Source organism: Monodelphis domestica, chromosome 3, assembly GCF_027887165.1.
Source record: "Monodelphis domestica isolate mMonDom1 chromosome 3, mMonDom1.pri, whole genome shotgun sequence".
Lineage (NCBI taxonomy): Eukaryota > Metazoa > Chordata > Mammalia > Didelphimorphia > Didelphidae > Monodelphis > Monodelphis domestica.
In genome coordinates this window covers 331,651,409-331,666,822 of record NC_077229.1, presented here as the reverse complement: position 1 = coordinate 331,666,822, position 15,414 = coordinate 331,651,409, and positions in this window count along the sequence as shown.

Below are 15,414 nucleotides of genomic sequence, written 5' to 3'. Positions count from 1 at the left end.
ATATGAAAAAATGAAGACCAAGAGAAAGAAAAAATAGCAAGCTACAATAGAAGTACACATATGTCTACATTGTTTTAGCTTATAGAATTACATCAACATTTTTAATGCAACAAAACAGAAAAATAAGATAATGATTCTAACATTTTAATAAAACCTGCAGAGGTTATTTGAACATATATTTCTTTTTCTTTTCTTAGTTCAGATCAGCAATGCATTATTGTTTTCTTGGCCATTTAATTCAAGAAGTTATTAACTGCATTTTATACATTGCAAGAAATGGGTACCTAAAACTTATTTATTATATCAAATTGTCTCCTTTGGAACCAAACATTGGTGATTTCTCTTTTCTCAGAATAAATGTCTTGAACTTTCTCAGTTAATTATTATTTTAAAATATGTTGTGGCAATGATTTAGATCAGCAGAACAAAATTTGATGTCATTTAAAAAAGACTTTTGTATTAGCACAGAAGAAAAGAATGAAGATGATGATCTTTAAATATTGGATTACAGAAGAAATGAATTACAGAGTTTTTAGATTTACTAATCCAACTGGTAATCAAAAGATAATCACCTCTTTAAGTCATCCAACAAGTGGTCATTTTCATCATGCTCAAAGAATTTGCTCAAAGAAAGTGAAAACTACTCCCTGCTGTGGGAATCAACTTCATTTTTATATGACTGGAATTTTTAGGAAGGTTTCCTTCCACAGTCTAAATCCCTTTGCACCTTCTATCTATTGTTCCTAGTTCGGCTCTCTGGGATCAAGATTTAGAAAAAAAAATCTCTCTTTCTTAAGAGAATCCCTCAATATACTTGAAGCTATCATGCTTCCACCTCAGATCTTCTCTACTCCAAACTAAATGCCCCCAATTTCTTTAACTGACTCTATCTTGTGGATCTTTAATGTCCTCGTTAGCTTCTTGACTTTTCTTAAGAATCTTAGTGCTGTTCTTAAAATGTAATGCTCACAACTGAACCCCATTATCCACATGAGGTTGGATCTGGTGTAGGAAGAAGGGGTGATTACCTTCTTTTCCTTGATTCTCTGCCTTTTCAAATGCAGCCTAAGATAGCATTTGAGTTATTATTGTTATGACAAATGGTTGGATCATATTGGATTTATTGTCTTCAAAAATTCTGAGATCTTTTTCAGACAAACCACTATCTGGGAGTGACTCCCTTATCATGTTCTTGGAGGTAGTTTGGTGGTGCAGTGGATAGACTGCTGGACTGGGAGTCAGAAAGAACTGAGGTCAACTCTTACCTTAAATACTTTTCTGTGCGACACTAACCAAGTCACTTAAACTCTTTCAGCCTCAGTTTCCTCATCTGTAAAATAGGAATAATAATAGAATTTTCCTCCCAGGGAGGTTCAAATGACACCATATCTGTAAAATGATTTACAGTCATCCCTTATTATATCACAGTTCACTTATTGCAGCTTCACTGTATTGTGGCTTTAAAAATGTATGTGTGTGTGTGTGTGTGTGTGTGTGTGTGTGTGTGTGTGTGTGTAATTCTATATCATGGAATTTTTGCTACATTGCAGGATTTTGCAGATGAATACCATACTGTACACAATGGAAATGCAATATGCCACTACTACTTGTACAAGTTTACCAAGATGTACACATATGATATTGGCTGATGGAATGAAAGGCAACCATAGTGCTGTGTTCTGTATCTTGTATGCTGATTGGCTCAGTGATAGTAGCATTGGTCTGTTTGCACACCCTCATTGTGCCCATACATTCTGCATCTCTCCTTGTCTACTTGACATCCAGGTCTGATCACTGCATGTAGTGTTGTTTTGAGGAGGTGTGTTTTTGTGAAATTTTCACAAAAGTTTGAATTTATTTCAAGCCCTATGCCACCCAAACATTTTGTGTCTTCTAAGGCTTCTGGCAGTGAACCCAAGTAGAAGAAGAAAATGCTATCCATCAAAGGATAATAAAATGAATATAACACCATTACTTTTGGGAATTTCACTTATTGTGGGGGTCTCTGGAACATAATTCCTGCAATAGACCAGGGATCACTGTATATATATATATATATATATATATATATATATAGATATAGATAGATAGATAGATATAGATATATATATAGATAGATATAGATATAGATATAGATATATATATAGATATATATATAGATATAGATATAGATATTTAGATATATCTATATATAGATATATATATGTGTGTGTGTGTGTGTATTTAAAGTGCTCTTTAAATGCCATTATTATCATTGTAAAGTTGACTTTTGGAACTCAGGTACTAGGGTTTTATATTTCTCTCTATTAAATTTCATCATGAGGATGAAATTTAGGATTGGCTACATTTGTTTCCTTTATGCAAAAACTATTTAATTTTATGTAATAAAAATATCTATTTTACCTCCAGTAAACCTTTTCATCCCTTGTTTGTCATGTATTCTTTCATCATAAATTTGACAGGTAATTTCTTCCATTGTTCATCACTTTTTATGTCTAAATCACATAAGATATTCCCAAGTAAGCACAAAATGGGTTCATACTTGATTCAGATAATTTGTTTTTTTCCTTTTAAAAATTAAATTAACCAATATTTTATCTGTTTGAAAAAAGCTCCAAGTTTTCTCTATTCATTTCATTTTTTTTACTTTAAATTTTTATATGTTTCTACTTGGAGATCCTTAAATCTCTTTTGCTTTTCAGGATCACAATTTTATCATTTAATTGAGATTTTAAAATTTGTTCTTTTTCTAGCTTTTAAAAAGTTGACACAATCCATTGATCTTCACATTCTCTCTTTTATTGATATAAGAATTTAGAGATAGAAATTTTTTTCCTAAGTAAAAGCAACCTCTTTGTTTGCATCTCACACATTTTGCTATACTGTCTCCTTGTTATTATCTTTAATGGAATTATTAATTGTTTCAAAATGATTTATTCCTTGATCCACCCACTTTTTAGGAATAAATTATTCAATTTTTAATGAATAATTTTTAATCAGTGCTTCAAAGGCCACTTAATGAAATTTATTTAATTTTGTTATGATTGATAAAATATTAATTTAATATTTCTGCCTTTCTGCATTTGGTTGTGAGGCTTTTATGCCCTAAATGATGGTCATTTCTTAGGAAGGTGCCTTGAATAGTTAAATAATAGGTATATTCTATTCTATTTCCATTTGATAATTTCTAGAGATTTCTCATATATAAATAAAAAAATAATAGTTCCCTTAATTTCTTTTAAAAATAATTATATTTATCTGAAAGAAAAAAGGGATAAATTGAGGTTTTCTTCTATTATAATTTTACTGACTATTTCCCCCTTTGACTTATTTAAGTTTTCCTTCAAGAATTTGAAAGTTATGCCATTTGGTGCATATCTCTTCAATATTGAATTCAATACTGAAATATAATTTTCTTGTTTATTTCTTTTAATGAGGTCTCTTTATATTTTTTCTTTGTCTGAGAACATGACTGTTACCCCTGCCCTTTCTACTTCAGCTAATGCATAACAGATTCTGCTCTATATCTATATTTTAAATGTGTATTTTCCCGTTTCAAATGTGTTTCTTGTAAATAAAATATTGTTGAATGATTTTCTAAGCCATTCTTTTTTTTACTCTTGGGGTTTTTTGGCTGTATTAGCCCATTCACATTCAAATTATGATTGTTAACTATTTCCCTCCATCCTACTTTCTCAAATTTATGCTTATCTTTTTTTGCCCTGTTTTCTCAAAAATCTTTTATTCCTGACCACTCCCTTTTTTAATCTGCCCATCCTCTCATCCACACCACTCTTCCCAAATCTCTTTCCCTTCTATTTCACTGTTAGAAGATGTTTCTATATGCAACTGTATGTGCATGTTTATTCTTTCCTCTTTGAACTAGTTCAGATGAGAGTAAAGTTCAATTTTTTCTTATTTCTCCCTATTTCCCCTTCTATTACCCAACCTATTTATATGAGATAATTTTCCATTCTTCCCCTTCTCTCCACTCTCAATGTACACCTCTTACCCAACCTTCTGATTTTCTTTTGAGATCATCTCAATATAAGAGGATAATACCCAGACACTCTATCTAATTAGCCTCAAATACTGGTGATGATAAAGTTTTGAGTGGTCACATTTAAGATCTTTCCATATAAGAAAGATATACACAGTTCAGCTTTGTTTAGCTCTTCATGATGCCCCTTCTTGGTTACCTTTTATGGTCCCCTTGAGTCCTATGTTTGAAAGTAAAAATTTCTATTCAGTTCTGTTTTTTTTTTTAAATCAGAAATGCCTGGAAGTCCTATTTCGTTAAAATATCAATTTTATCCACTGTGGGATTATGTTCAGTTTTTTTCTGAGTATGTTGCTCTTGATTCTAATCCTAGATCTTTTCCCTTTTGGAATATTATATTCCAATCCCTCTCATCCTTTATACCAAACTGCTCTCTTTTCTGTGATTCTGATTGTTGCTATTTATTTTGGGATGCTTAAACAATTTTCTCCTTCACCTAGGAGTTTTGGATTTTGCCTGTACCTTCCTAGAATTTTTAATTTAGGCGTTTTTCCCCAAAAGGAGGTGACTAGTGAATTCTTTCAGTTTCTATTTTTCTCTATGGCTCTAAGATAATGGGTCTATTTTCCTTTATAATTTCCTGAAATGTCTTTTTAAAAATTATTGCTTTCAGTTTGTCTAGTGACAGTTAAATTTGATGTTTCATGGAGTCATCAGCTTCTATTTGGCCAATTCCAATTTTGAAGAAATTATTTTCTTCAGTAGAGTTTTGACCTCTTTTACTAGATTATTTATTCTTATTTCATAATTTTCTTGTATAGCTTCCATTTCTTTTATCATTTCCCCTCTACTCTTATTATTTGAATTTTATTGTTTAAGTTTTGCTTTTTTATTGATTTCCTTTACTCATCTTAGGATTCTTGTTTGGATTATGGCATTTTTCTTCATGGCTTTCCTTAGAGATATTTTCAAGAAATTGTCTTCTTTGGTTGTGTCTTGAGCTTCCCTATTACCATATTAGCTTTTTGTGGTTGGGTTCTTTATTCTTTCCTTTCTCATTCTTATAATCTGTTTCCTAACTTTGGATTTTATTTTAGAGTTGGGGTCAGCTCATTTCTTGAGCAGTTGGGGAGATGTCTGCCCCAAATATCAATATTTTTATGTCCTTTTCTTGCTTTCATTGCTCAGTCTGGGGTACTTCAGGTTTTAAGTGCTTTCAAAGTAGTTTGATCCAGGGACAGATCTATTCATTTCCCTACTGGGTGAATCTGCAAATTCCTCACCCAGCTTTTGGTTTGTTGAATTGTGTATGGTTGAATTTCAGTGGACTGCTTTTAAAGTAATTAATTGTTGATCTAATGTGAGGTACTATAGATTCAGAGGAACTGAACTGCTGGCTTGCCTGTAGTCCTTGTTTCTTGGCCAGGTAGATCTCATTGCAGGCTTATATGTGGGACTAAGTTTAGAACCAAGTTCTCACACCACTCTTGGGCTTAGAGTGACATAGGTAAGTTTCTAGAACTTGTTAATTGTTCAGGACATAGATAGGATTCTGCTCCTTTGCAACAACTCTACCATGGAATTATGACCTGCATGTGGGTAATGGGTGACAGAGCTGTTGCATGGCACCAGTTCCTTCTTTCAGTGCTAATTCAATGGTCACCTAGAACCTCTTTCTATCTATTCTAGAAAGAATACCTTTTTAACTTCCTGCCCTTATGTTCATTGTTAGTCCCTTTATAATACATGGGTACAAAATGCTACCCATGTCTTTTGTTCAGTTTGACTGATCAGGCTCTATCTTAGTAGCCACAGATCTCTCACTCCATCTCCCTAATCTGCCCTGGGTTAGAAAAATGATTCACTGTGACATTTTCTTGGATGTCCCAATCAAAATTTGATCCTGTACATTTTCTAGATCATAAAGGCGGGGTGTTAAGGCAAAATGCTACCTTTTACTTTGTGGTGTTAACTCTGCCTCCCTTGAATTATTTCCTATAATGATGTAACCAATTCACAGATCCGCTAATGGTGCATTTATTTTCATGTCTTCTCATAGCCTCTCAAGAAATTACTATCTTTTGCCATTTTTGTCAGTCTGAGAACCAGGGAAGTAAAACTTTAGGATTGCTTTAATTTGAATTTTTCTTATTATTAGTGTGAGATTTATATGTACACTTTTTTCCTCTGTAAAAGGAAAGTTTCCTATTGAATTTGAAAACAGCCCATTCTCTACTGGATTGGGTTTTAGTTTGGCCTCAATCTTTGATTGAATTAAGAACAAGGCCTGAGGCTTATCTGTATAAAGGGGATGCATCCTCAGTCTGGGAGAATCCCAGAAGCCTAATGGCTCCCTGGTACCCAGGAAATGCTTGAGTCTTGTCCCTGGTGATTCCTCACATTCAGAAGATTGGAAATTGACCTGGTTTGAGGTCAAGTCAGGCAAATCAGAGAGACTCAGAAAAATGACCTCATAGAACAGACATCAGGCCTGGGGATAAGGAATGGGTATTGTCGGCCCTGGAGTCATGGTGTGAGAAAGTGTGGCTGTAGTGGGACCATATAGTGTGATAGAGGCTGACACTAGAGAAAAAGTGCCAGACTGAAGAGTATATGGAATTGATCACCTTGATGGGGGAGGGGCCCAGGGAGTGAATTTCCAGAGGAGAGAAGACTCTGGCTGGAGAGCAGTGAGGGTCTCTCCGTCTTGAGACATCAAAGAGAGAAGGGGGATAAAGTCTTTCTCTTGAGGGTTACCCATTTTTCCTGCTGGTGACAGGAACTCTTTCCCCCCAACACTTCCCAATTGAAGGGATTTTCTGAAGAGAAACCTGAGCAGACTTTACCTCAGCTCCTGTTGCCCAGGGGTGAGTCCACCTGACTTTCTCTCAGGGGGGCTCAGGCTGCCAAGGCCTGAGTTCCCCCAAACTTGAGGAGGGAGTAAAAGGGTTTAGATAGAGACAGGGACCCCTTTTCCCACTTTCCTTTTCCCATTCTTCCCTGCCCATTAATTCCTTTTGTATTACTTTATTGAGTTAACATTAAAAGTTATCTGTTCCCCAAGCTGAGTGTGAGTGAATGGATCAAGGGGAGACCTTTGGGTCTTGAGTAGTGGAAGTGGGAAGGATTTCCAGTCACCAGCAGGAAAAATGGGTAATCCTCAGGATAAAGTCTTTATCCATCTTCTCTCTTCAGAGTCTCAAGCCCGAGAGACCCTCACTGCTCTCCAGTCAGAGTCTTCTCTCAGGAAATTCACTCCTGGGGCCCCTCTCCCCATCGAGGTGATCAATTTCATATACTCTTCAGTCTGGCACTTTTTCTCTAGTGCCAGCCTCTATCACAATAGCAAGGTGAAGGAAGGCTGGCTAGGTGATGAGGCTTGGGAAGGGAACACTATCACCAGAAGCTGGTGCCCTTTCTTTCTGACCTGCTTTTATTATTTAATCAATAAATATAAAATGAGATATATAAACTGAGAGAGTTTTAATCTTAACAGTTTGTTCATTTGAAACATTTCATTGAAACATGGTTGTTGATAGCTTTTGTTCTTTTGAAAATTGGTTGTTCATTTTCTTTTCTAATTATCTCTCGGGCAAAAGGTCTTTCTTGTTTTTAATATATTGGTATATATCTTGTATTATAGATTTTTATTAAAGATATTTGACATGAAGATCTTTCCCTAACCCTCCAAATAAATTGCTTCTCTTATTTTAGCTGTATTAATTTTGTTCCTGAAGAAACTTTTAACTTTTTCTAATAAGTTTTTCCAACCTTCTATCACATTCTATAACAAAGACTCCTGTTTTCCATCAATTTGTAAATAAAATTTACCCTACCCATAATTGTACACATTGTCATCTTTATTCATCTCTAATAGGTTTTTAATGTTGTGTACTTTTATATTTGGATAACGTATGTCCACAGGCAGATAGATGTCTCAGTGAGATAAAATTCTGGGCCTCAAGTTAGGAATATCTAAGTTTAAAGCTGACCTTAGCCACTCAGGAGCTGTGTGATCTTGGGCAAGTCATTTAACTAATATATGCTTTAACCCACTGGAAAAGTAAATGGAAAATCACTCCATTATCATTGTCTGAAAACTGCAGGGACAATATCAGTGTGTTCTGATACACAGGATCACACAGAGTTCAACACAACTGAATGATTGAACAATAACATATAATGCAATTATTTTGAACAGAAGGTGAAAAAATTGGGATTAGATGATTTCAACTAGTGCTGATTTTATTTCTTTCAACAACTTCCTCTCACCATTATACAGAAGAGAATAGGGATGAGATTTAAAAATGGAAAACTTTTAAAAGAATATGGAATAATGAACAATAAAAAATAGAAACAAGGTTAAAATAGAAGACTAAGGATATTATATTATGTTTGGAGTAAAAAAATTATATATATATATATATATATATGTGTGTGTGTGTGTGTGTGTGTGTGTGTGTGTGTGTGTGTGTGTGTGTGCTAAATATCATCTTTTATAAGTACTCTCCAAAGTTACCAATGTTCTTAGCTGCCAAATCTGATAGCCTTTTTTCAAGATCCTTCTCAACATTTCTGAGGAAAGACTGCTTTCTAGGCAAAGAGTGGAGAAAAAATGTCATGAATGGAGAACAATCAATAGGCTAGTTTGGATTAGAAAGTACATGATACAGGGTAAATTATAATAAGATGGGAAATGGAGTCAGTCAACAAACATAGTTTAATCCCTGATTCTGTGGCAGACTTTATATGATAAACACTGAGGATACAAAGAAATATTAAAAAAAGTCTTTGCCCTCAAGAACTCCCTTTTCTAATGGGAGAAACAATATAATGTACATATTAGGACAAGGAGTTGACTTCCTATTGTAGGGTATCTTAAATCCTTGCTGAGAAGTTCATATTTATTCCTGATGGTGAATAGGGAGTCAATAAAGATTATTTAATAGTTGGGATGACATGGATAGTTTTAGATTCCAGAAATATTGATTTTAAGAATAATAAGTCCAGATAAACAACAAAGGGGCTATGGAAGTAGTCAAGGGCTGCTGATGGCACACCATCAGTTAGTGGCTATGTGAGAGGAGAGAAGTGAATAGTTGTGAGAACTCAAGGCTTGGAAAATGAGTAATATGGAGATTGAGGGAGGAGTAGGAATCAATAATGGCTTTGAAATTGAGATAGAAGGACAAGGAGGATAATGGGTCCATAAACAGTACATTTCCAAGACTTGAAAAACAGCTCCAGAAGATCAACTTTCTCAGAAAACCATATATATACACTATAATACATTTTTTTCTATTATGCTAGAATATACATTAAGATCAAAATGACAAAACCATAATACAAATCACTGCTCTTCAACAAAGAGGAAATGCCTGAGGAACAACACAGGGGATTTTTAAGGAGGGGTTGTTTACTTTAAGAACTAAAAAAAAAAAGAATATAAATGAATGAACCATTAGCTATATATGAGTGAAACCTTTGGCACTAGGAATGAGGGTCTTTTGTCCTTGAGTATTAATGCAGATGATAAAAGTGCTTAGTGTCAAAAGAATGGAACCACTAGACAATGCAGCTCTGTCAACCATACAAAGAAACATCCTACATAGCCTGTCAGTCTCTATGTCCATTCTTGCATATGCTTTGGGAAAAAAAAAATGATCTTGAAACACCCGCTTTCATTTTTTTTGTCTAACAAAAAAACATATCTAAACAGACAAAAATTATTTTAATTATACAAAAATAATTTTAAACTATGGTTTTTGTAATGAGGAAATAAAAACAAACTATGTATATAAACAGAGATGTAAATGTAAAGGAGAGAAGTATAAGGTTTCAGTGAGGACTAGTACTTCTGTTGTAAGGGCTTGCTAAACCTTTTTCAGGGCTGCTCATCCACCTTTTGTGCCCACTTTTCATACAAATCTCACTTATGGCTTCAAGAAGCTATAGCATGTAGAGCAGCTAGCAGATTGGCTAAATACTGTTAAGGGTAAGCCTCAAACCCATTGGTGAGTTAGGGGGGATGTCTGCCCCCAAGCATGTGGAGACTTCTCCTATTGGGATGGGTGGATGAGAACTATTTGTTCCAGTGGCCATGAAGGCAGCAGAAATAGGCACTGTGAAGTATGTAAGAACTTGGTAAGACATCAAAGGTGACAAGGGCAACCACTACATCCCAGGCCATTGCCGATTGTCCTGATTTTTGTCTTGCCATTTGAATTTGATGAGACTAGAAGAGAGAATAGGACTCATGATTGTGCAACTTTGTCTCACGTAAATCTAATTTGCCCTTGTGCAAAGATATCACTCTGATGAAGTTATTGGTCCTCTTAAAAATAAAGGACCAATGATAACAAATATAAGGAATAAGGTATCACATTAAATAGAATTTTAATACCAGACCTAAGGTCAGCAAGAGAAGGTTGTGAGCACTCAAGACTTGGAAAATGAATAGATACGGGAATTGAGGGAGAGATAGGAATCAATAATGACTCTGAGACTGACACAGAGCTGAGGTACAGGGAGGATAATATGGCCGTAAAAAGAACTTTGTCTTTCTGACTCATCTTTCTGAATCTAAATCTGCCTGAAATATTTACTACTTGTGAGATCCTGTACAAGTCACTTAATCTTGTTTACTTCAGTTCTGTAAAATCTGTAAAATTAGCTAGAGAAAGGAAATGATTAGTAATTCTTTGTATATTTGCCAAGAAAACCCCTAATAGAGTCATGAATACTCAGGCATGGCTAAAATGTCTGAACAACAACAATAACCACAAATATAAATAATGTATAAAAGACCCACATATAGCTTTTCAATGATATTTAGGAGGGTGACCTTCTAGTATAAATAATCCTAGCAGATGTCAGTTCCATAGAATTGTGGTATAGCAGGATTAAGAAGATCAGTTAAAATTTCAGTATTCTCTTACCTCTAAAATTTATAAAGTATCTAAATGCCCAAGATTACTTTTAAATATTATTTTATCAGTGCTATAGTCTCTGTAATTGCATACTACCTGGGTTTCCATGATAATATTATTGCTTCTGTTCTTTCCTCTGTTGATCTTTGTTCAAACATTCTGCAACATGTTTTTACTCTCTGGTTTCTGTATTTACTTATATAACTACATTTCCCTAATATACAATGCTACTCTATACCTCTTATACTTATTCTGTTCTGTTTCTAATAGGGGATAACCTTCCAGAGACATAATGCAGTTATGTCTTATCCTATCAAGTCTCAGTGATAAATATGAGATCAAATCTCATAAATTACATTAGACTATATGCATAATCTCATATAATAGATCTTAGATTATTTATCTTGAATATCATATGTTAGAATCCCTGTGATTTCTTATATTAGAATCACTAGTTAACGTTTGTTATCTATGGCATTTATGCATTTATTAATGAATCATCAAGGATGTGAGATTTGTTTCTGGCTCATTTCTTTTTGTGTCCTAGAAATTTCTGGCCACTTTTTTTGCTGTGCCTATTTCTATAGTGCAGTTAGCTCTCCATAGTATATAGCTTGGCAGATATATATGTAGGTAGGCCATTTTTCTTTGTCTCTCTTCCTTTTTTTCAATTTAAAAGATAAGTCAAGGAAGATGAGTGGCATCTTTCTCAGGAGAGAAGAACCACAAAAGAAGAAATTTCTGTTCAACCACAAAAGTAGACATTTAGATCGAGTAAAAAGAATTCACAAAAATGTAAATAAATGCCAACATAAGTAGTATATCTTTATGAAGTTTTATACAACCTTGACTAGACTTTAATAAAGTACTTCTCAAATGCACCATAAATAAATGAATTACCATATTGGGGTGGAGGGGGACAACTATTGGACCAAATAGATTTACAAATGAATTCTATCACATATTTAAAAAATTAATGTTTTCTATGTCATAGAAACTATTATCAGAAATAGGAAAGGAAGACAGTTTATGAAATTTTATAAAAAAATATGATCCCATCCTATAAAACCTGAAGGCAATAAAACAGTGGAACAAACTATTAGACTACTATCTTTAAGAATTAGTATTAAGATTAAGTAAATGACTACAAAGAAACTATAGCTTTATATTCTTGAAATTATTTTCTAAACACAAGTTGGTTTTACAGCAGAAAGGCCACATGTTCACCTAAGGAATCTGACCCAAATGGAGGAAAGTATTTTTTTCTGACCTCACAAAGATGCCAATAGGACCAAATCATATATTTCTTTGATGGCATTCAATTATAATTGTTCTTCATAGTTGTGGGAGGGAGTATGGGAGTCAAGATAAGAGCCTAGTGCATGCAGTAAAACAACAAACACTGGGTAGGTAGTATAAGCTAATAAAGGGCATCCCTCAAGGAAGTGATTTTAAGTGGCAGATGGGATTTCAAGTAAGAAATCATCTCACAGAGAGGAGTATATAAGAACCACCCTAATTACAGCTTCTAGTTTTCTCAGTACTCACCAAACATCTATCTTCCTGCCAGCCTCAGAGTCTTCCTTATAACTCAGATCACCATCTTTAGAAGGGAGTAGGAAGACGGAAAAAAAAAAAAACATTTACTATAGATTATGGGGGATGCAATGTTTGAACAAATATATACAAAGAGATTTATATATACGATAAATGGTAGATAATTAAGAGAAGGAAGGCACAGGAATTAAGAGAGGTGGGGGAAAGCTCCCTGTAGAAAATGAGATTTTAGTTGGGACTTAAAGGAAGTTAGGGAGGTCAGTAGTTGGAGCAGAGGAAGGAAACTATTCCAGGCTTGAGAGAAAGCCAGAGAAAATGCCTAGAGCTGAGAGAGGGAGTGTTTTGTTCATGGAACACCCAAGAGGTCACTATCACTGGATTAAAGAGAACATGTTGGAAAATAAGATATAAAAGGTCTGGAAAAGTAGGAGAGGATGGGATATGTTAAAATATATGTATCTATCCAATATAGTAAATGAATTTTATAGGTAACCAGTAAAAAGGGGCAATAGCATAAAATAAGCTGGCAAAAAGGAACCTGGAATTCATGTACAAAAGCATCCCAAAGATCAAAGGAGCATAACTTACAAGTTGTATCATTTATTAACTAAAATTCACCAAGCTGGTGAAACCATTAGGTACTATTTATCAAGTCATATTATATATAAATTTCACATAAAATTTGGGCCTCTATGGCTCCAGACTAGTGGAACATCAAAAAAAGTGTTAATAATTTTGTGATGATGACTTTGAAATTTTACTGACAACTTTGAGATCATTTGGATATATTGGTGAATTAATATGAAATGGTACAGATAGCAGTTAGCTTGTTTTCCCTAGAAAACCCTATAAAAATAAGACCTTAAACTCCTATGCTCTGAGCAGACTTCTGTTTTTATTGGGTCCATGCCTCCAAATGTCCCCAATTCTAAGTCATGGTTACATGAATAATATTCTCTGCCTTTCTCCCTTCCTATCCTCTTCCTTTTGCTGCCTGTTTTCCTTCACTACCCTGTTCCCTGTCACTATGCTAATAATGGCCTCTGGACCACTGTATAGGCATTTAGGTACTTGTTTGTCTGCCTTTTTGTACCTTTTGCCCCCATACCTTCTGTGTTTAATTATAATTTGATAGTCACCCTATTTCTTGCTACCAATTGTGATCTTTTCTAATAACTATCCAAAGAACGGGTTTGCTACCCCCATTCTATAATTTCATAAATTATCAATTCACAAAGTTATGTGGAGTTTTGAATGGCAAACATAACATTTTGCATTTTCTCCTGGAAGAAACAGGAAGTCACTAGAGTTTATTGAGTAGAGTGGTAACATGGTCAAAACTAAGCTTTAGAAAAATACTTTTAGTGGTTGAATGGAGAACAGACAGAGTGAAGAGAGAATTGAGGCAAGCAGACCTACGAGGAGACTTTTAGCTGTGAGGTGATGTGTGCCTGCACTAGAATGGTGGTAGTATCAGAGAAGAGGAGCAATGTGTATTTGAGAGAGGTGGCAAAGGTAAAATTGAAGGCCATGTCATAGAGGGTAAGAGCCTGTAGGATCATGAGGGACAATATTTCCCTCTGTAGAAATAGAGGTAGTGGGGGGGAGAGTTTAGGGGGAAAGATAATAAGTTGTGTTTTAGGAATATTAAACTTAAGGTATCTACTGGACATCCAGTTTGAGATGTCTGAAGGCAGTTGGAGATGCAAGACTGGTAGTCAGCATAGAGACCGGGGCAGAAAGTTAGATTTGAGAGTCATCAGCATAGAAAAGGTAAATAAATCCATGGGAGTTGATATGATCACCAAGTAAAGAAGTATAGAGGGAGAAGAGAAGAGGGACCAAGAGAGAACTCCTAGGGACATCTATAGTTAGAGGGCATGATCTAAAGGAAGATCCAGCAAAGGAGAAAGGAGTAATTAGATAAATAGGAGAAAAACCAAGAGAGAAGAAAGTATTAAGAAGGAGAAAGTGATCATTAATGTCAAAGACTGAAGAGAGGTCAAGCCTAATGAGGACTGAGAAAAGGCCTTTGCATTTGACAAATAAGATTGTTAAGAAGTGAGAAGAAAGTGGAGGCACATTTTGTAAATGGTTTTTATTGAGGAATTTGGCTATAAAATGGCAGAAGAGATACAGGACAATAGGTAACTGGGATAGAAGGAACCAAGGGAGTTTTTTTTTTAGAATAAGAGAGATATATGCATATTTGTAGGTTGTAGGAAATGAAATGGTAGAGAGGAAGAGATTAAAAATGAGTGAAAAAATGGGGATGACTGAGGGAGCAAACTTTGGAGGAGACAGGGAAGGATGAGATTATTTAACCAAGTAGAGGGGTTGGCCTTAGGAAGGAGTAAGGTCATTTCATCATGTGAGACTAGGGAAAAGAAGGAGAAAGTGGTAGAAAATCCAAGTAATAGAAGAAAAGGAAGAGGGATAGGAAGGAGTTCATAGAGGATAGCCTCAATTTTTTTCCTGTAAAATATGAGGCAAGTTTCTCAGCTGGGATAGTGGGATGATGAGGAGGGATGAAAAAGATTGAGGAGAATCATTGTTGAAAGTATGATGGTGAATTGATAAGAGAGGTAGAATAGAATTGCTTAGCAGTAGTGAAGGTGCAACTGAGGTTATGCCACATACATTTATGGTAGACTCAATGTACCATCTACACAACCAAGAATGGCTGTGTGTGTGTGTGTGTGTGTGGATTTTTTTTTTACTCTTTTGTTATAGAAGCAAAGATGAAGGATGGTGGAATTAATCCACAGTTCATGTTTCACTGGAGGTAATTAGTGATATGATAAAGGGGCTAGAGATTCAAGATGGGGAAGATGTAGAAAAGATGGTTCACTAAGTCAAGATGGAGCAAAGAGGAGAGAGTGGCTAGTGGGGGGGTGTCCTTGGAGATAATTGAGAGGTCAAGTGATT